The sequence below is a fragment of the Corvus cornix genome, chromosome Z, assembly GCF_000738735.6.
Source record: "Corvus cornix cornix isolate S_Up_H32 chromosome Z, ASM73873v5, whole genome shotgun sequence".
In the NCBI taxonomy this organism is placed as follows: domain Eukaryota; kingdom Metazoa; phylum Chordata; class Aves; order Passeriformes; family Corvidae; genus Corvus; species Corvus cornix.
Window position 1 is genome coordinate 43686095 of NC_046357.1, and position 22613 is coordinate 43708707.

Consider the following 22613-nt stretch of genomic DNA (forward strand, 5'->3'; position numbering starts at 1 on the left):
TTGACCTGATGCTGTTGGTCTCCACTTTCTGTTGTAGAGGTCCTGAGTCTCCGTGCAGTACCAGGAGAGGATGACATGAATATTGTACTGGGGCAATGCACTCACCTACTCTGTGAACTTGTCTGGCAGGGCTCTTACCCTTCAACATTCCTGGTTTGTCTGTGGAAGAGGGGCAGTGGTACTGCTCCAGTGTGTGCGGGGTTGTGACTTGAGTGACATTACAGGCATAAAAGCACTCAGGCCCTGCAGTGCTGCAGTGCTTCAGACAGGTCAGCTAAGTTGAAAATCTTAAGGGAAATCTTACCATGTAGAGACTGAGAGGGATAAATAATGAAGGGCTGCAATTTACCTAGATATGGGTAGTGACTAGTGTCGTATCTATCCCTACAAAGCAGGGAACAAAGCAGCAACATACTCTTTGACATGTAATGTCACATCTTAACTCAGAATTGTAACTCAGTGGGAGGATCACTGTGGGAATGCTTTGGTTTTGTTTGAAAGTGGAGCTTGTGAATGTACTGCCTTGTGCACACTGGTACATATGTGCACATTTCAGAAACATACTTGTGTTCCCAGGAATGCTGTGACTTGTCCAGCAGAGCTGGGGAGTCCCAGACCACTCCCAGTAACCCCATTCAGCAGGCAACAAGTAAGTATACCAGTGATACTAGAGACTTTGCTTCACAGAAGTACTGAGTTACTTTCACTTCATAATTAGTCAGATTTACCTTCCTGAAGTCCTACTGAAAAAGTCAACAGAGTGTAAGGGGTTTGTTAGCTTATGCTCTTCCAAAGGATTATTTAATGGCAAAGCACAGATCAAGCAGGTAGCTGGCTCCCTGAGCTCAACAGTGCTGAATATCACACAGGAAAAGGTAACTGAGGTTGACTCAATACAGCATTCTATTTGCCATATTGGTAATGCTTCTGTGAATACAGTGTTCTGTCTCAACAGTTAAATTGCTGTGTTATCTGAACACCAACCACTGCTAAAAACCCAAAGTCACTTCAAGCTTTCGCCACTCAAAAAGATCAACTTTAGCCATAGCACTCCCATACAAAGGATATCATCAAGATATCCAGGGAATATCTTTGTAGAGCTCAGGTAATGGTTCCCTGGATGCAGGGAGATGACTGCAGAACAACATCCTGCAGCACTTAATGGGTGGATTGTAAAGGAGAGCACTGGGTAAAGAACAACAAAATTATGTGGAGAAGTTGCTTTTGGGGGATCCTTCCTCCACGCCTGATAACAAAGCTACTGGGCACACTACTGCCAGGGTCCTTCTGATGGCCATCTGTGAAAGCCACTCAAAGGAGTTCATTTGTCCAAGACAGGAAACACCCAGGTCTAAAAGATAGAGGACAATTACTTGCACTGGAAAAATCTCCATTGTAACCATTGAAAAGTAACTCAAGAATCAACACAGCAGTGTAGGATCTCATAAGAGTATAGGAGAATAGTGTAGGAGAATAGTGTAGGAGAATAAATACACCAGATGCTCAGGTGCTTAAGCACTGAAAGTGCAAAGAAGTGAATAGGAATGACCATCACCCATGAGAGCAATGTCAGCAAAGTATGGCAGGTCTGGGTTAAAGTAAGGGGGAAGCAGCAAATCCCAATATAGTTTTAGACACAGTAATGCCTGAAGATATTCACAAGGAAAACCTGCCTCAGGTATTATCTACACAAGAGCAGCATTTATGAATAAACAGTATATTTACAACTCAGTGAACTAGGAGCTGTACAGTGAGAATTGGACTTCACTTAGATAAGAGACCTCAAATGTACTGAGAACTGTACCCATGAGGTTTCTTGGGGAGAAAATGGGAACTATTTTTCCACAGGGTGTGTAGATAGCACCCAGTAGGCTGAGGCTTGGTGACAGAGCAACAGGAAGAACTGCCCAGCTACACAACTGACCACAGAACAAAACTGTGCTGGTGAGGATTAGCACAAACCAAAAATTGGGGTAAACAGAGATAGAGTCTTCCTAGGAAAAAAAAAAAAAAAAGAGGAACTAATTAAATACAGCTGCCTATGATAACACAAATCAATAATAATGATTAGACAGTGAAAAACCTCCTCTCATCTGGAAAAATATTCTTCTGACCTCAGGTTCACAGCATGCTGAGCTTCTCACCAGCAGGTACACTGAGACCCCTGCTTGCTTTCAGAAAAAGAGAAAGATGCAACTGTAAACAGAATAGCCATCTTTCTTCATATTTTGAAGCTTCTAGGAATTTAATTACTAAGTTTCAATTCCTTTTGTATACAAAATTAAATTTCCTGGCTATTTTTTCATTAAATATTAGTATTCAATAACCTTAATCATTCTGCTGTGTTTCCCAATTATCTTTTCCAGTAAAGATGTTTCAAAGTCAATTCTTTAGAAATTAATCATAAAGTATTTCTGGGACAAGCAAAATTAGGTTTATCAGTGAAATAATGAAGGTGTCACTTCTTAAATTAAGGCTGGAATTAAGATTAATTTGCAACTTGTGAAGGTCAGGGCTGTAGACGAAAATTAAGCGTGCCACTGCAAAACAGATCCACATTAAGTTTACGAGAACAGACACTAGATTTTCCAATGAAAAAAATTAAAGATTCTGTATCTCTGTCTCTAGAGCAAGCATAAATTTAGGAAGAGAGTTCAGGAAGAAGCAATCAGCATGCCAGTCAGTAGACTTCACAGAACAAGATCTTAGGTCTTACAGTAACAAAATTAGGAACTAGAATGGGAACTCCATTTGAAAGGAGTTAATGAAAGCATTAAGTTTACAGAAGAAGAGATCATGCCAAATAAATGTAGTACAAAGCCACACCATTTTAAGAGAGGAACTGCAGAAAATGAAGCAAACTATAAAGCAAATAGAAAAAGGGAAGGGAAGGGAAGGGAAGGGAAGGAAGGGAAGGGAAGGGAAGGGAAGGGAAGGAAGGGAAGGGAAGGGAAGGAAGGGAAGGGAAGGGAAGGGAAGGGAAGGAAGGGAAGGGAAGGGAAGGGAAGGGAAGGGAAGGGAAGGGAAGGGAAGGGAAGGGAAGGTGTGGGAAGGTGTGGGAAGGTGTGGGAAGGTGTGGGAAGTGTGGGAAGGAAGGGAAGGGAAGGGAAGGGAAGGGAAGGTGTGGGAAGGTGTGGGAAGGTGTGGAAGGTGTGGGAAGGTGTGGGAAGGTGTGGGAAGGTGTGGGAAGTGTGGGAAGGGAAGGGAAGGGAAGGGAAGGGAAGGGAAGGGAAGGGAAGGGAAGGGAAGGGAAGGGAAGGGAAGGGAAGGGAAGGGAAGGGAAGGGAAGGGAAGGGAAGGGAAGGAAGGGAAGGAAGGAAGGGAAGGGAAGGGAAGGGAAGGGAAGGGAAGGGAAGGGAAGGGAAGGGAAGGGAAGGGAAGGGAAGGGAAGAAGGGAAGGAAGGGAAGGGAAGGGAAGGGAAGGGAAGGGAAGGAGCCTACAAGCAGACATGGAGGTTTCAAAAAATATGGTGTTAGAAGCCAAAGTAAACTGTGTACCACTGCTCCAAAAGAAAACAAAGCAAAACAAACCCTTAATCATTCACAGTCTGTAAGAGCTAAAAAGCTTTCAAAAGGAAAACACGACATTTAAAAAATGGAAAGGTTACTTAAATGAAGACAACAGGAAAGTTTTGAAAAGGGATTGGGGCAAATTCACAAATGACAAGTCTGTCAGTGGGCTATATAGTGCATAGGGAAGTGCTCTGGAACATCCCTGACAAAAGAATATATGTTCCCAAGCCCCACCTCAAAAAATTTAAGACAGTAGATTTCTTTTCTAGAGTTTCTGAGAAACTTCTCACAGTGCTCTGTTCATTAATCCAGCAGGGCTAAGATAAGGGCTATACTCAGTGAAGCTGAAGCAAGGGGATATATTCACAGTATTCGGCCCTGTCCTAACACTATACATGTAAAAGCCCCTCTCCCTCTGTCTTATAGCCCCCTTTAAGTACTGGAAGATGCTATAAGTTCTTCCTGAAACCTTCTCGTCTCCAGGCTGAACAACACTGACCCTCTGAGCCTCTCCTCATAGCATCTCCATCTCTCTAACCACCTTGGTGGCCTCCTCTGGACTCACTCCAGCAGGTCTGTGAAATTCCTGGGTTGGGACCCCACAGCTGGATGCAGTGTTCCAGGTGGTGTCTCACCAGAGCAGAGCAGAGGGGCAGAATCCCCTCCCTCCCCTGCTGCCCACGCTGCTTTGGATGCAGCCCAGGACACGTTTGGCTTTCTGAGCTGGGAGTGCTCATGGCTGGGTCATGTCCAGCCTCTCATCCACAAGAATCCCCAAATCCTTCTTCACAGGGCTGCTCTCAATGAATTCTTGTCCCAGTCTGTACCCACATCTGGGACTACCCTGAAGACAGTCCTTCAAGTAGAAGAGGTAGAAACTTCATTCTACAGGATACCACTTCAATTCATCCAATACTTTGTTATGGTGCAGATACTGCAACACCCATATGAAACAACGAGGCCCATGGAAAATAAATATATACAGACAGATTCTTGATAGATGTTTCAGAGAGATGTTTATTTCTCCAGCCACATGGCCGGGCTCTGACGAGGAACTGCTCAATCCCGGGACCTGAGGGTCCTTGCCCGTGCAGGGGAGCACAAAACAACCAATGGGGAACGAGGCTGACCAGGGGCAGGGAAACCCCGTGCCTCCCACCAGGGCCCCTCTCCCAGGGCTACATGGCAGGGGGAGGGCCCCAACAATACTTAGCTTAGGATTTATTTTTTCATTTACTAGAGTGGTATTTAAAGAGCAATGGCAGCAATAAGGAGCAAGCAGTAAATCCAGATTTCTGCTTCCAACAGATAGAAATACAAATTTCATTAGGCATCACTGAGTTACGTCTATGTCTAGTGTTAGTCCAGGTACATTAAAGAGCAATGAGAATAACAGTAAGGATATAATGGAAAGGCAGAGCCTTAGGTTAAAGGTTTGGGATGAGAGATATAACTGATCTATAGAGAAGACTATGCCAAACTCCTTTTGTTGACTAGTCCCCACAGTCCATTTAGAGTAAATTGTTTCTTAGTATCATATGTTTCAATTTGTGTTTTCATTTGAGTTATAGAAAATGAAGAAATTCTAAGAAAGCCACAAAGGTTAAGCTGTGGCAGCTTCCAGGATAGTGAATTTATGTCTGAGAATGAGTTGTTCGCCGTGAGAAATCCAGGAAAGTAAAAAACCACAAAGTGACAAAATTCTTTTTTAAAAATGTATCTGGGACACGTAGATTATTCCCATGGATGACTGTGGAGCACGAAATGGGCACACTAGGTATTCCCCATAAGGTACTCCCCACACACCACTTCTCTGGGACATAAAGCAGTACTGCAGTCGGATGGCAATGTCTACCTTGATGAGGACAAAACTTGCTATTGGTGAAGTATATCCTCAGTAGTGGAAAATGCTACACAGCTTCATAACGGAAATAAATGGCAAAATTCCCAAAAGACCTGGATCAAGTGTTTGCTTCATGTTTCCTGAAGTTGTCTTCCTACTCCAAAGCAAACATGATTAAGATGGTTATGATGTGTCTCCATGCAATTTGCGGAGCAACTGCTCTTAGTTGCCTCTCTGCCAATCTGTGACTTCAAAAGGTTACCTTACGTTTATATTTAGTGAAGAAATGGAAGCTCTTGCACCAGTATTTACATACTCTCAATAACTCTGCAAGCAATTATGTTCTTTGCCATGTGACACAGCAGGTTAAAAACCCAGGTTTTTTTATTCCTGAAGCCCATTTTCTTCTCTCACAGCAAAAGCAGAAATTTTAACTCTTTATCAACTGAAACTGGTCCTTACTATATAACTGGTCCTTACTATATATATGGTCTTTACTAAGCACAATACAATTTTTTTTGTTTTTGTTTCTTATCCCCTTCTTGACATGGGAAATGTGAGTTGGATCTTCAGGGTAATTTCTTCTGGTAGTGAGGGAAAACTTCCATCTAGGGATTAGAGTAGAAGGGCTGTATATCCAAATTAATACAGAGCTCCCCTTACAGTTTGCATCTAGCATCCGCTTGAGTCCAGACAGGTCCAAAGAGAGTTTGTTGTTGTAGCAGCCATTTCTGTTGAAAAGGTTTGTACCATACACGCAGCAAAGAGAATTTGGATGGAACAGGCTCTATTTTCTAAAAACCATCAGCCTTATTTTCTTCCCAAAAGCATCTTGTGTGACTGGAACTCTGGCTATGAAATTGTAGGGCTAAATAGGGAGCATAGAGAGAGTCTAGAATATATTAGTTAGTCATTAAGCTGCTCAGTTGTGGGTTGTGAGGATTGATGAGGTTGTTATTTCCATACCAACAGTTTGCTCATCACTCTTTCTCTGAAGAGCTTCTTAGATAAAGGCTGCAATTCTAGGGTACCTCAGAATGGGTAAGAGTTTAAATTAATATTGGATGAAGAGGACCCAGGGAGGTAGAGGGATCTGGACTTCTAACAGGAAAAAGAAACTAAGTTTACTCAAAAATTTCTCATGTTGAAATTCTGGAATTCTCCTAGGGTTTTCTTAATCTTTTGAGTAACTTCAATATGGGAATATGAAGATAAAGAAGGTAATTATTTCCATTAGACAGGAACAATTTGTGCTTCCAGACAAATAAGTCTTACATAAAAGCCCAATAAGGAAGGATTTGTTTGCATCATTCCTATCACAGTTTCCCAGACTAAGAAATTGTGTTAGGCATCTGGATATTTAACTGCTTTTCCAAATACAACTCAAATGTATTGAGGCTGCAGATTACTCCTCACCATGTACAAATTGCTGCTGAAGTCAGACAGAAACCCGCTGCATTCACATGTTTGCAATTGCTCCGTGTCCTCATGGAACTATGCAGCAGCAGGACATTAAATGGCATGAAAAGTATTTGTGGAACTGTGATTTGTTACACTTGTTACCTCTGACCTGCTCATAATTCATACTGAAGGCATAGAGCTCACTCTTACTCATGAACCTTTCCTGTGGCAAGAGTCTTTGTCCTGTGTTTCACTTGCATGCATCTCTTATTTTCCCATTACATCAAAAATTTTGTTGACAAGATGCAAAATATTGGAATATCACAGTTCCTGAAAAGCATCGAATCCTTTACTGAGGAATCTGGATCTGGAGATTATCCCATCCTTTCTTTGCTTGAAAAGAATTTCTGGAACATGAAAGAATGTCATCTCCATTCCTCCCTGCCCTGCTCCTGGTCTGAAAGTAGAGTCATGTCAGGATGCTTTAGTGACAAAATTATCAGTTTTTATTGGCTTTCATTCTATCCAGCATTCACGAGCCACTCAGAATAAGAAGGAGACATCTTCAATTATTTTTTCTACTTTGCTGCACAATAGGTGCTCTGAGGCACATGCTGTGACTCTTGGGGATGGTGCTGTGCAGGGCTAAGAGCTGGTCCTGATGATCCTTGTGGGTCCCTTCCAACTCAGCATATTCTGTGATATTGTGATTTTTTTTACTTTTTTCATTAAATCAATCACATTCATACCAAAGTGGCTGAATCATTGAGACAAATTATATCCATTATATCTAACTTCTTTGTGCATGAAAAAATTTGGGCTTGTCTTCTTGGTTCTGAGAATACTGAGACAATTTTGGCTGATGCACATGCTGTTTAAAATACTATTCATCTTAGCTGATGAAAGGAAAAAAAATGATGGCTTCTTTGCTGGAGGAAAATGGCATATGCCATAAAGTGCCATACAGCACTTCACTGAGTGGAAAACTTCTTCATGCCAACAACAGACAGCGTCTTCCTAATCTCCCCAGTTTTTGATCAACTGAAGAAAGTATTGCTAAGGCACTTGAACAGTTTTCACAATTTCCTGGTGTCTTGGAATCATGTTTCAATTCATTGGTGGTACAAGGTTTCCTTGCAAATCTGTAATGCAGAAGCTGCTGAGGTCATGCCAATACATCAGAAATAGTTCTGCATGTATGCAATAGGCAGAGCTTTGCTCTTTGAGCTAAAGATCAAGGCAGAAAGGAAGGAATGGCTTGTTTCTTCATGGGATGAGCCAGAGAAATAAAATTATCCTGTATACACATTATGTTCAGTGCAAGGTCATGAGCAACAAAGAGTGTGGGCTCTTGTGTTATTAGCAAGGAGAACAAGCAGAAGTCTTCTTTATTTGACTTCTGTTTGCAGACTGTAAGGAGATTTTCCTTTAAGAATCTGGGTTCTGGAAGATACAAGGAGAGGCTGAAAAATTCAGACCGTTTTCTGTTCTAAACAAGAGTTTCCTTCCACTGCTGACTGATTAAATACAATGGTTAAATACGGCAACCCAACTGTTTGGAGCTCTAAGGATTGGAAGGATTTAATTAATTTTGGGATAGTCAGTTATACGAGTGCAACGTATAAGCGATAATTAGTTGGTAAAAAGCAGTGAAGCAAAGCAGGAGGAGTTCCCTTTCTTTCTCCCTCTGCTGATAAGCTTCCACAAAATGAAAAGACTCAAGGCTGAGGAAATGTCCATTACAGAATGTGCCCACCTTTCCTTGCAATACCGTGTTTGTCCCTCTAAAGCAAATCCGTGGTTTGGCAGTGCATAATTGTTGGAAATGCAAATGGTTGCAATGGCAGCTCTGCCCATTGCTTCAGCACAGGCAGAGCTTTCAGTCCTAGGCGTGACCCTTCTATTCCCTCAGGGTCTGCTGCCTGTATCACAAGCTGACAGTGGAAAAATATCCATCAGGCAGAACCACCTCCCACAGAAGTCCACATGTTCACCACATGTTTTCCTGCCTCACCCTTTGAAGACTCTGCTGGGAGCATCTGTAAATGCTTCCTGTCCATATTGGAGGAGGCAGTGAATTCTCACATCCTTGAGTCAAACCCTGCAAACTCTGCAAGAATCTCAACCTGCTACTGACTTAGACCTCCAGTGTTAAGCAGCACCAGCAGAAGGGCAGAGATAACCTTTCCCCAAAACTATGGACCTTGTTACAAATGCCAGTGTGTTAAATAAGGGGTTAGCTAACCTGGTGCACTGAAGTGATCACAAAATGAGTATGCAAAGCTGACCATCACATCCTATACATGTTCACTTGTTCTGTGAATTTACAAAAAAACTCCTGAGAAATGCCACTTTGCAAAATGGACGGGAAAAGGCTGTATGCATGACAATAGTGCTCTGTAGCCTAGATGCCTAAAAGGCAGTGAAGGAGAGCTTTAAGAGCCACCATGAAGTTACTGCAGCTCACCTGTGAGTGACTTGTGGCAAAAAAATCAGGACGTGCATTTATGACAGTGTCCTCCAGGAGAATCAGCACACTTCCATTGTTTGTGGCAGAGGAATGTAAACAACCCAGTCAACTTACAATAGCTGCAGTTTAAGTCTTGTTTGCATCTGATAATATTTTATAACCAGAAAATATGTCTGTCATGTGAATAAGGAGGGGTTACAGAACTCCCCACAGTGATAGCAACGTGATGTGTGCTGCTGCCACAAGATAAATATATTCAGCCTGCTTTCAGGTGCACAGAGAAGAAGAAGACAGTAAGGAGTAACTTGCATGTGTTATTCTGATGGTTGTCTGCCCTTTAGTTTCTCCCAGAGGCCTCTGAAAGCATTCAGGAACTTAGCTCTGCATGTGCAGCCCAGTCAACTTAAAGATGCATGATGGTCCACTCCTTCAAGGAACTACTAGACATAGAGCACATGAAAAAGGTGTGATCACAGGTCACAGCCAGGGCATAACATCTGCCTTTCTGTATCACTTGGCCAGAAACACCGGAAATTTTAGGGTGGTTAGTTTTGCATATATCCTTCCAAAGAACCATCTATTTAGAGTGCACGTACTCTAAGCAACCATGCAAACACAGGCTGCTGAGACCACTTAAATGAGGTTCAACAAGGCCAAGAGCCAAGTCCTGATCTTGGGTCAAAACAACCCCATGCAGCGCTATAGGCTGGGGACAGAGTGCCTGGAAAGTGGCTGAGCAGAAAAGGACCTGAGGCTGCTGGTCAGCATCCAGCTGACCATGAGCCAGCATGTGCCCAGGTGGCCAAAAAGGCCAATGGCATCCTGGCCTGTATCAGCAATAATGTGGCCAGCAGGACCAGGGCAGTGATTGTCCCTCTTTACTTGGCACTGGTGAGACTGTGCCTAGAGTGCTGTGTTCAGCTTTGGGCCCCTCACTGCAGGAAAGACACTGAGGTGCTGGAGCGTGTCCAGAGAAGGGCAAGAGATCTGGGGAAGGGTCTGGAGCACAGGTCTGATGTAGAATGGCTGAGGGAGCTGGGTTGTTTATCTTGGAGAAAAAGATTCTCAGAGGAGACCTTACCACCACAACTACCTGAAAGGAGGATGTAGCCAGGTGAGTGTTTCTTCTCCCAGGTAACAAGTGTCAGTACAAGAGGAAATGGCTTAAAGTTGCACCAGGTTCAGATTGGATATTAGGAAAAATTTCCTCACTGAAAGGGTTGCAAAACATTGGTACAGGTTGCCCAGGAAAATGGTGAAGTCACCATCCCTGTAAATGTTAAAAAAATGTGTGGTAATGGCACTTGAGGACACGGTTTGGTGGTGAACATGATGGTGGTGCTACCTCTGCAGCTGGATGATCTTAGAGGTCTTTTCCCACCTTAATGTTCTCTGATCTGGCCCTTCTTTCTTTTATGACCACTCCTGAGAACTTGACACATTGTGGCAATGAGCTGTGCCTAGGGACACTTGTGCTATCAAAAGTGTAGAGGCAGTGTCCACACTTAAACAGGATTCATATTGTCAGTGCACACTGACTCTGTCCATCCATGACAAATTCTAATATCAATGGAAGGGAAAAGCAGCCACATTTTTAAGGGGTGTTTTAAGGGATGCTAAATCACTCTTTATGCTTTCTCAGAAGCACTTAACTTTTTTCTTCTTTATTGTTATGAATAACAGCAGGCAAGCTTCTCTAGGACCAAAAGAGTCAATAACAAAGATTTCTTCAAGCTATTTTGGGAGCTTTGAAAGCCAATGATTTGTTTTGCATATATCTACAGTAGGTTAAGTGGATGTATCTGGTCTGTACAGGGCTGAGCCAGTATCCAATCTGTTCCCAAAACTTCCTATCTACTCCTCCTTTTACTTCATGGGGTGCAGCACTTGCAGAAAACTTTTCAGATAAGATACGGCTCGTGACTTGTTTCCACACAAGTTTGCAGACATAGTTCTTGCAATCCCATTTTGAGCATTTTGACAATAATTTTGTGTTTTCAGTGTGCTGGAGGGATCTCATTTCTTTCTCAGGCATCACTGCTGAGTTCTGCCACGGTTTCTTTTAAGTTGTGAATGTCACATATCCTTAGCATTACTGCTAGGACTTTTTTGACTGCTGCTCTGTTGTTTTTCATCTTCTCAATTGCAGCTTATATTGCTGACATTTCTATTACCGTGATATTAATGATATCCTGGCTAAGTTCCCGCATTTCACTGGATGTTGTATTAAGGTGGAACTAACTCTGTTTGGAAGTCCTGTGTCCTCTATTTTTTTTTTCATTGTCGTTCTACCCAAATCTGAGGATGTTTTGCACCTTTGCTTTCAATTCACCCATTTCTTCTTTTGCAGATTGTCACTTGGGAGAAGGCTCTGCATTTACCCACTTTACTGTAGTTTCTTCTTCAATCATTAGTTCTTCACTTACTTTTTTTGCATTGCATTTCCCTGCTCTGTCTGCTTCCTTGGGCACCTCCCTCCCTCACCTGGAGTTTTCCAGTGAGCTTTGCAAGAGTTCTCATTGTGGTTTTTTCTTTCCTGAGACGTTCTCCACAACTCTCAGTTTCTCCAGTTCTTGCTCACTAGATCGATATCCAGTTGTTCCACAAGTAGCTTGATGTGTGCTGTATCTGGGTAATGTCAGTTATTCTTTCAGTGTGCCTTTTCTCCTTTCTCTCAATCCATTCCTCAGTAAAGAAGGAGCTTCTTGCATCATTGTCTTTCTTTTCCAGTACATGATCTGCCCTACATTACTGCATCTACTCTCCATTTTCCATTATCTGATTTCTCCTTGCAGGAGCCTAGCTGCAGTGTTAGCTCAGCTCTCTCTACCATGCAACACTGCTTAAAATAAAATCAAGTATTTCTGAGAACTGACTGTTCCTCTTACTGTGACTGCAGGAATAAAAGTGTAACATGATCTTCTTCGTCACAGGAACTATAATGCCTTCTGGCTGAAGGACAGGAGTTCTGTTTCTGCTTTGTGGGTCCTCCTGCCAATGTTATTTGTGCTGAGTTGTGTCTTGCTAAGCTGATTCTGCTCTTGAAATCAAAAGAGGAACCTCAGAATGAGGAAGGGCAAAGGGATTGGTCATAGTGTTATACATTCATTACTAAAGCTTTTGCTCAAAGTACTGGACAATCTTCACAAACCTTAAAAAAAAAAAAAAAAACCAAAAACACTAGCCCAGAACCAGAGCATTAGGAAACATTAGGAACTCAGCAGGAAGGTGAAAAGTTTAAACAAGTGAAAAACACAGTAATAGACAGCTGTTGAAGATTGTGGTGTAGATGGCTTTGTACAAAAATATTAATGAAGTACATTGTCAAAGACATAATACCTCTAATTCACCCATATGTAAACAGGCACAACTGCAAACGAGTAAACCAAACTCAGTCACTTAAACTCCGACTTCATCTTCATGTGTGTCTGTACACAGAAGCTGCATTTGAGAAAGAAGGGATTTTACTTGTGCATGTTTTGACACATATCAATTATAAAAATCTTTGAGTTTATTTTTAAAGTATATTTTCATTTTCTGTAATTAGAACTGGGCAAATTTTGGACGTGTCTAGTTTCTTCATTCTGGCACTTGGGAGCTCCAGAATCCTGTTTTCAATTGCTAGATCTCACAGCAATTACATGCACAGCTTTGAGGAAAGCACTAAATCCCTCATTTCTTAGTGGAGAAGATATCTCTTCTCTGTCTCCTGCTCTTTGCTTACTTAGACTGAAAGCTATAGAAAGTATGAATATCTGTTCATATCTGGCAGAATACAGTCCTGATCCCCTGGATGGAGTCTCAGAGGCAGGAGAGGTGCTGCTGCAGTAGAAAGAGTTTCCAGATCCACCAGCAAAGGACTGAGGTGCAGTGAAGGGTAAGCAAGCAGGCAAGCAAGAAACAAGCACCTTAGTAGCCATGACTCACAAGAGCTTTCATGCAACCTATTGCTCACTACAGCACAAGGCAAGTGCTGCACAGTTTAAGATCAAACAAAAGAGCAGAGATGTGTAATTACTTCTTGGTGCGTTTGGGTTTTTGGTTTTTTTCAACATAGACATAAGCCTTTTAACACTGCTATAGTTTGGTCTTGTTTATATGTTTATAGCTATGGTTTTCCCACTCCTGCTGATAAATAATCCCTTCTACCAAGGTCAGTACTAGTTGCTTCTGTCTAAGCACACCTCTCAAAGACACAGGAAGGTGGTCTTGTCTGTAAACAACACTGAAAAACGTACTACAAGAGATAGTCAGTACGACAGAGGTGTTTATTAGACTGAGCTTAGAAGTCTCCTACATAGACTAAACTGACTGGCATTTTGAACTAGACACAGATAAAGAGACAAAGGAGGTCCGTGTACTTTGAAAGGAAGAGACCCAAATGAGAAGGAGGAATGTGTGTCCTTCAGCATGTACATTTCTGCTTCAAGCAGTTACCTCGGCCTTTGAAAGCCAGCCTACCTTTTATCCCTGAAATGTTCAGATACACAAACCATGTATTGATCAAATCTTAATATGAAATCTAAAATCAGTCATGCCTAGAGGGCAAAATATGTCTTTTACTGCTGGCAGGAGAGATTTATGGCATCACCGATGACTTCAGTCTTAAGAAAAATGAAAGAGAAATATGCTTGCTTTTAAAACATTCATCTTAGGTGAGGTCTTCAGGTATGCTCAAAACAGTTTTTTAAAAAAGCACAACTCATTTTTTCTGCCACCATGTTCCTGTAGCATACAGATGACTGGAGACAGACACAGTTCTTTGACTAAATGGAAATTTTGTCTGTTCTCCAGATAACGTTGTTTGCAAAAGGAAACAATGAAACCCATGGGATGATATTGAAGACAAAAGGCATTTTATTATTATTATGCTAGACATTTGGTTTTGCCAGCTTCAGTTTTCTTGCTTTTTAATAAAATTGTGCTCTAAAATCCCAGAACATTATACAGCCTTTCAACATTTCTGCTCTATACCCAGTCTTTTCAGTCCATGTGATTCAACCAAATGCATCTTCTTAGCACAGTTTTTCTGAATGGCAGCAGCACACTGACAGTGGTGGAGTTAGAAGAGGGTTTGATAGCCAGGTTTGCATCTTTTGTGTTGTCCGCAGAACCAAGCTATCCATATTTCAAGTGCTTCATGGACCAGAGGAGGAGGAATGTTCAGAATTAGCCTGCTTTCAGATTTGCTGCAGGGTGGAAGGGGAACTTTATGGGTCACAGCTGTGCTTATTTGATGGTTTCCTGGCTTTTTACAATTCTGCCACCCGTGAGCCACCAAGTCTGCCATCACACAGCGGTGGGTGGAGCTTTTACAGAGTGGCTCCAAGCTGTGACATGATCATTTTAAAATCCCAGCACAGGATTTGTTTTGCTGTTGGAGATTGGCCTCCTTTTGTCACAGAGGCCCTATTTTACCCCTGTCCTCTGTGGCCCTGCACCACATGTCCTGTGTTCTGCATCACTGAGAGTCAGGTGTGACATTTCCACTGCCAGCTGGCAAAGCCAGACCAGTCTCGTGGCTGTGATGTCGTCAAGGAGCTCCAGTTCATGTCTGTGTCATTATGACAGTGACATGCTAGTTTACACAGAGCTGAAAGTGTGTGGCACAGACTGAAACCAGGACAATGTCTGCATCAGTAAGAGCCCATAGCAAGACATGGTAAGGAGTAAGGATACTCTATGCCAATGTACCTTTTATGTCATTTGTAACTCCAAGCCAGGAGTCACATGCTTCCAACAGCTAAAGATGTATGGGGTGGCTGTGCACCAACTGCATTTCTGGGGTTTTTTTTAAATTATAGGACTTGTGGGTTGGACTTAAAACTGATGTTTCACTCTTCTGAAGACTGTCAAAGCCTGGTCTCCGCCTCAAAGAGTTTACAAATCCCTGCTGTTGCTTTCACCAAGTTTTGCACTGATGCATTTAAATGGAACATTTGAAGCAAGAATATATTTTTTTTTACTACAGTTATTAACTTCAAAGTTTTCAAGGCTCCCCCTCCATTCTGTATTCTGAGGAACTCTCTTCTTGAAACCTCTGACCCTGGCATGCTCCAGAAATCTTGGGAGCTGTTCTGGACTGCAGCAACTGCCCAGCTCACAGGTGGGTCCCAGAACTGCACATGCCACCCTCCTCCCGCACTTCTGTCTCCAGCCAAATCTCCACTACTCCATGTTGATGAGAGTTTCTAAGGATAGTGACCTTTTAGAAAACAGATACTTTTTTTACAGGCAACCATTCACTACTCACCTGAAGATAATCCTCCTCCAGATAAAATCCATATGTGGGTAGAAGAGAAGGAGATTCACTGTTCTTGGTAGACTCTTGGAGGCAGAGTGGAAACTAGAATGGGATGGTACATGTTCTCATCATGCCAACGATGCTGAAAGGAGCTTTTCCTGCTCTGCACAGGCAGCATACTTACTATGAGAGATAATCTGCTATTTCTTGTAGTCAGAGTATTTTGTACTTCCAGCAATATAAAGCAAATACATTTTTTGGCATAAAAAAGCCCAAGCTCCTGACTCAGAAGGAAGCAGAATAGGGAAGTCCTGCTGCCTTTTATTCTCAGGCTTCATTCCAGGGAGCACGGGTATTTGTTCTGCTGAATGAGCAGTGTGAGAAGGTTTGCAATTTGACGAGGAGCACTGTGCACAATCCTCGCTTGAATGACCGACCAAAAGAGCATCTGGAAACCAACCGTTCTGAGTCACAAGGAGCACATTGCTCCAGGCTTCCTGGGAATGTGCTAAAATACAAGGCCGTATTCCTATTTTGAATATGAGGGATATTGTTCTGTCACACTCCTTTCAGGTACTAATGGGAGTCTCAGGCCAAGCTACCTAGGCACGCAGACAGTGGTGTGGACCCCTTCATGTAAAGCCACTTAAATTACATCGGCCCTTTACTGACACTGAGAACTTGATTCTGACCCCAAACATTAACTCATCGTTGCCTATACAACCTTTGTACTTTGTACTGATTTCTGGAGTTCACACAACTTATGCATGTAGCTGTGTGAATGACTTCATGGTCTTCTTCTTATTAGGTACTATCACCCCCAAAAAATGTAATCTTTCACCTACTGTACTAGGTAAAATCTTGGCTGAATCATACTAGGCACAAAGAATGCGTCACAGTTCAAAAGGAAAAAGAGAATAATAGGGTCCATAAGAGTTTGGCTGAGAATATATTCTTTAATGCAATAAATTTAAAAGCTATCTTAGCAAAGTTCATGAACGCATAATAAATCATGGTACTCAAAAGGCTTACTTAGCACATTATACAGATTTTAATTTAAAATTTAGAGACTGTACAAAATTACAGTCCTCTCATAATTTTTTTAAAATAATTTTGCATCAGGATTTTTCAAGTCTGTCACACAATAGGTAACTTCACTTAATCAGTGTTTACAGGACCACATAAGCTCACCTTACCTGAGTTGCAAGAACATTCACTACCATGCAACTGCATTCACCCTCGTCTGGGAAGAACCCAGGGTGAGGAGTGGATTTAACTTGACTCATTCAGCTGCTCAAAGTCCTCAAATGCACCTTGAAGAAGAAAGGTAGATTCTTTTCAGTCACATAAAGGGAATCCTTCCTTTTTGTCATTGCAATTTTCAAACACATATATTTTTTTGCTGTGTCTCAGAAAGTAAGAGACATTGCCGGGATGATGGACCAGTGACTCAAAATGGTATCTGGAAGATTTTGTCTGAAAAGGAGGCTTATTTCTGTTTATTTCTTTTTCAGGCTATGAATATTGTCCAATAGATGCCAGCCAAATGGAAAGAGGCACAGTGATACTGCTGTTTCCAGTGATTCAAGCCTTACTCCACCTGAGTCAGGAGTCATTTCTTTGACCAAGAGATTGGGTCAAATCCCTGGCTTAAGAATTTCTTTCCAACTAAAACAAGTTCAACAGAAAACAATCTGAACAGGGCAGATTTGTGAAGCCTTGATGTTACGTAGCTTAAGTAAGTGGCCACGAGCGTGTGCAATTCAGCAGTAAGGCTCCCAGTATGTAGAGGCAAACAACCTTGCACCCTGACCTATTTCTTCTTGTTCAACCTCAACATTTTGCAACTTTCATAAGTGTTTTTGCTGAGAAGGAAAAAAATCCAAATAATTTCAATATATCTGCGTAAGCGCTAAAGACCAAATTTCTGGTTGAGCAATTTAATAATGTGGGTTTTTAACTCCACCTTCCTGTAGGGCAAATGCTTCTGCAGTTCCTGTTAACCTTCACAGGGTGTGTAGACCTAGCTCAAAGAAAGAAAAAGTCTTTGTTTTCAGACTTCATGCACAGCTTATTATCTGGAGACTGAATTTTGGCCCAGGGTCTTCTGTGGACAGGTTCCAGAACAATTTGAAGAGATCAGTCTCAGGTGGTATATTAAAGATTTTCTATTGTCTTTGATTGTTGCATCCACTTAATGATCATTCAAATGGTGTCTGTTCCTCTTCATTAACTATATTATAAAATAAATTTTTAAATCATGTTCTTAAAAATTACCATTATTATTCTGATGTTAAGTTCAAATACTCCATTACAGGTTCGTCTCCTAACTGCTATGGGGATAAAAATTAATGCCCATTTTAATCACTCACTGTTAAGTTTCTGGTTGTTAATTTAATCCCAAAACTAGCGAATATCTTCCTCTATTCTACTCTGTTGAATAGTAGTAGTGGGCAAAACCATACAGCATGGCCTGTTTCTAATTATCCTCTCATGTTTCCTCCAAATGAACAAAAAATCTCCATTTGGTACATTGCCTGTTAACCTCTCTAGAGGTCAGTGCCTCGTTCCTGTAATGTAGCACACCTTTTTCCCTTACATTTAACACAGCTATTACTTTCTGGAAGGCAGGATGTTTCATGGTCAGACTGCTGCACAATCAAGCTGGCCCTTTTCATTCAATGTATTACGTACTTCTGTATTTGAAGGCTCAGGGAAAGGTAATTAAGTCTGACCATGAGGGTAATAGCTGCCACAGAGGTTGCCTTGGCTACTCATTCTTTGTGTGCAAAATTGATGACTGATAAAACATCATATGATAAAACATCATATCCATTACTACCATCAACAAAACAATAGGTATCAGCAACCCATATTCTTCTGCCTACCAAACAGCTTACTTCTGTCATGGTCTAAGAACCCCAGGTCTGTGACAGGAAATTTCAACCAATATACTTTATTGCTAATTAACAAGCTGCTAGTTACTGATTCTGTACTGAGAAATAGAACAAATAAACACATAGGGAAACATCTCAGCTTTGTGCCTGACACCTCTCCTCCTCCCTTTTTACTCTCTTTGTTGCACTCAGCCCTTCTGACATGTGATTGATGACACAGGGGACTTCGTTGTTGTTCCTTTACTTTTGCTTTTCTCATTTCTGATTTCACTGCCCCAGTACAGGGTCCTGCACAGGCTGTATGCCCTCCTCAGCCTCCTCCCGGCCCCTCCTGGGTGACTCGTTGTTCTGTGCTGCTTGACAGGCTCCTGAAGGCAAAAATTAAAAACCAAAATCTGATGGGGCCCCAGGTTTGTTTTATGGCACAGCTCAAAAGCCAGAGCTGGAACTATTTTTTGTTTCTCTCAGTGCTGAGGAGGTCACCATCAGGGCAAGTATGTCTCCAAAGAGTTACTATGGAAATTACCATGCACTTTGAACACCTTTTTCCTACTGAAAGAAAGGAGGACTGGGCACCTAGAAACCTTAGAAAACCACAGAAAATCACAAGCCAGCCAGCTTCTGGCAGCTGGTAAAAAAAGTAGATGTGCCACCAAGAAAGGTGTTCTCATATTTTAAAACTATGGGGTTAGACTTCCATCAGTTTTAAAGTGGCTTTAGTTGATGAGGTCAAGGACTCTGTTCCCCCACTTTGCTGGCATTAAACAAATGGCTTTCTACTTGTTTTCCATTGTAGCCCTTACTCTTCCTACCCTGTGAAAGAAACATAAAGGAACTACAAGAACAATTGCAAACAAATGCTGCAAATACTATGTGTGGGATTGTAAACACAAGCAGTGATTTAGCCCTAAATGGCAAAGGGAGTAGCAGGCAACCAGGCCTTCAATTATTAACTAACAAGGCTGGACTGACCCCGAGGTTTCCTCCATGCCTGTGAGGCAGAGCAGGGGCATTTCACCGAGTGCACAGCATCAGCCTGATTGGGAAAGCAGTGCTGTGGGAGCCAGCCAGCAGAGCACTCCTAAGGGTGCAGCAGCTGGGTTACATGAGCTTTGCTCCTGTGGTGCTGAGCAAAGCCTTCAGGTATCTTGATCATCCTAGCTTACTCTCTCTGGGTGGGGAACTGAATCCAGACCTACACACCTCTTTCCATCTGGGGTGCCCTAGAGTATCCTCTCCCTCTATTCCAGAAAGACACAGAAGGGTTTTCTGCAGCTTCCTTGTGTGCCCAACACCTACAGGATGGGTGTTAGATAACCCTAACTGTGTCTGTGGAACAAGTAATGAGATGGTGTGGATCCCATTCTTGTAAGGTGGAGATCATTCCCTGTCTTTAGCATCCCTGAGACGCAATGCTGAAGTTCAGGAGAAGCAAATCTCACAGACCATCCTAAGAAAAACCTGGGATGTTCTTCTTAGGGAAATGGAGTTCCCAGCTCTGTTATCTGGTATCCGTGTCTCTTGCCTTCCTGCTAAGGAGGGCTGACATGAAAATTTCCCCTACAACCTGACCTCTGCTTCTTTCTCGGTGTGGCTGTGCCCCAAAAAGCTGTATCAGAGATAACTATTTTCTACCAACACCAACAGAGGTTTGGGGGAGCTAGGTGAAAAAGGAGGCAGAAGAGTCCCAGGAAAGAGAAGAAAGCAGAACTTGCCTCCAAGGGTCTTGTGAGCAGTCACCATCCACACTTGTCTACTTCCATTTTTTTCCCTCCTGTTTGTTCTTCGTTGTTTTTTGTGGGTTTTTAAAATTTATTTTACTCTAATTTTAGCTTTCTTAATAAGTGCAACCTCAAAAAGACTGAAATGGAAGTAAAATAAGAAATAAGAGAGCTGGTGTCACTTCTGACACTAGAGATTGAAGCCTTTCCAGCCTCTCAAAGACAAGTGTGTAGCAGAAGCCCAGCTCTGGTAGAAAGCCTTTGCTCACAGCTAACCTAGTTCTAGATTTGATTTTTTTCCTTTTTTCCTGTCCATTATGTCTGAGGATCAGAGATGAGTCACAAAGGACAGAAATATGTTTGTTACTACACCAGGCCTTTTTGTGACAAATAGTGTCAGTGGAGCCACAGTGAAGATAGAGCCAGTGCTGGAGCTGAGTACTGGAGCAGAGAGAAAATTTCAGAGCAGGTGTGTAAGCCGGAAAAATTAATCTGCCTGTGGTAACACACACAAGGAAGTGGGTTCCTAGAATGTTCATCAATTAAGCTTGGAGACCAGAAAGATTATTGCAATAGGAATTCTGTTTAATAAAGGAGGCATCTCCTCTGAAGGAAAACTGTATCTCCTAGTGCCTGTCATTGTTCCTGTATTTTCACATATCAGGAAGGAATTTCTCCCTATGTACCTACAACTATGATTTTCTTTTGTCCTACATATTCATCACAGGATAACCCCCTTGACTATAACGGAGTGTCACCTGGCATGCGTTTTCCTGTGCCTTGGAAGAATATACTGTGCATGGATCCTGCATACATTATTTAAATGGAAGAACTAAGAAAATAGCATGAAATGTATTCATCAGCTTGACTGACAGATGTGTTGCACACCTGCAGGTCAGGCGAAAGTGGGGACAGAGGCATCTTCTCTTTTGCATTCTGCGGAATTCTGAGGTTATTGAAGGTTTTTAATGGTGCAATCAAATCATTATAAGCAAAAAGCTACAAAATCAAATTCAGAACAATGAATGCATCAGTTCATTAATGGAACAGTTCCAGCCATCTGGTATTCATATGTTCTACTCTGGGGCTGCTATTGTGCAGACATAAATGACCCAATCTTACCTTCCAGCAACAGCTTTCATTAACTAAATATATCCATATTCTTTATTGCTCAGCTAATATTACAGGCCCTGTCCTGTGTTTTGGGAAGGTTGGTGAGCGGGAGTGGGTTCAGTTTTGGTTAAACCATCAGTCCCACAGTATTTCCTTTGGGTTTGTGTGTGTGTTACCCATCCCATTGTGAACATGGCACGTCTTGGAAAACTTTTAGTGACTTCTGCTGCTGAAGCTCTAGAAGAGAGAGAAGGGGTCAATCATTATTTCAGTAAAAATAACAACACTTAGACACTAGTAAGAAATACTGCCTCTTGAAGGAAACATAATTCTAATGTAGGACTGAATTTTTCACTTGCCGTTATTTACTTTTTTCAAATGATAGCTCCAGCAGCTCGTCAAAGCCCACAGAATCACAGAATGGGTAAGATTGGAAAGGACCACAGTGGGTCATCTGGTCCAACCTCAGGGTCATCCCAGAGCACATGGCAGAGGATTGTGTCTAGGCACTCCTTGAATATCTCCAGTGAGGGAGAGTCCACAACCTCTCTGAGCAGCTTGTTCCAGTTCTTGTTCACCTGCACAGTAAAGAAATTCTTCCTCATGTTCAGGTGGAAATTCCTGAGCATCAGTATTTGTCCATTGCCTCTTGTCCTATTACTTGGCACACTGGCACCACCAAGAAGAGCCTGGCTCCATCTCTTGGCACCCTCCCTTCAGATATTTTCAGATGTTGAAGAAGTCCCCTCTCAGTCATCAGTTCTTGAAGCTGAGCAGGCCCAGCTCCCTCATCATTTCCTTGTAAGAGAGATGTTCCAGCCCCCTTATTGTCCTCTGCTGGACTCACTCCAGGAGCTCCATGTAACTCCTGGCATCTAAACAGACCAAACGGATGTGAAAAGTTATATACAGTACAGAGGCATCCATCTGACTTTTTCTGAGCAATTTATTTTTTTTAATCCTGTGAAGGGGTATGGCACTCAATTTATTGGTGTACAAATATCATCCAGTTCAAGGTGAAAGGGCACAGACAGGATAAGTTATGGATTTTAGATGCTGTCTGTTGACTAAGGATCTCTGTTGGAGCAAGATTTTATGTTCATTGGACCTTGCAGCTATAGCCAGAGGGCCAGGTGCTGGAGCAATGCACCCAACAGCTGCCGCTGCGCTTGCTGGAGGTAAAGCTTTCCTTGTTTCCCTGTATCCTCATGAGAAGCGGGATTTCAGTCATTTCATGGCAGACCAGGGCCCTATGTTTGATGAAGAGACAATCAGAACAGTATTTGCTTCCCAGTCATCCCTTAACACCCTACAAACAAATATTTTTTCGACGACCTGGAAAACAAAAGGGTGAATGAGCAGCAGTGTTCAGGCAGCATAAACGCACAGCTTCCCTCAAACAGCAGTGGTG

General features: G+C 42.2%; 1 long non-coding RNA gene across 1 annotated transcript in view; it reads right to left on the reverse strand.

The window, feature by feature from the left end:
* LOC109144850 overlaps positions 1–15725 on the reverse strand; it is a 31182-nt gene extending 15457 nt beyond the window's left edge. The window contains exon 1 of the long non-coding RNA XR_002045839.3: positions 15481–15725. This is a non-coding gene — a long non-coding RNA (uncharacterized LOC109144850). The remainder of the gene's footprint in view (positions 1–15480) is intronic.
* Positions 15726–22613: the final 6888 nt, after the last annotated feature.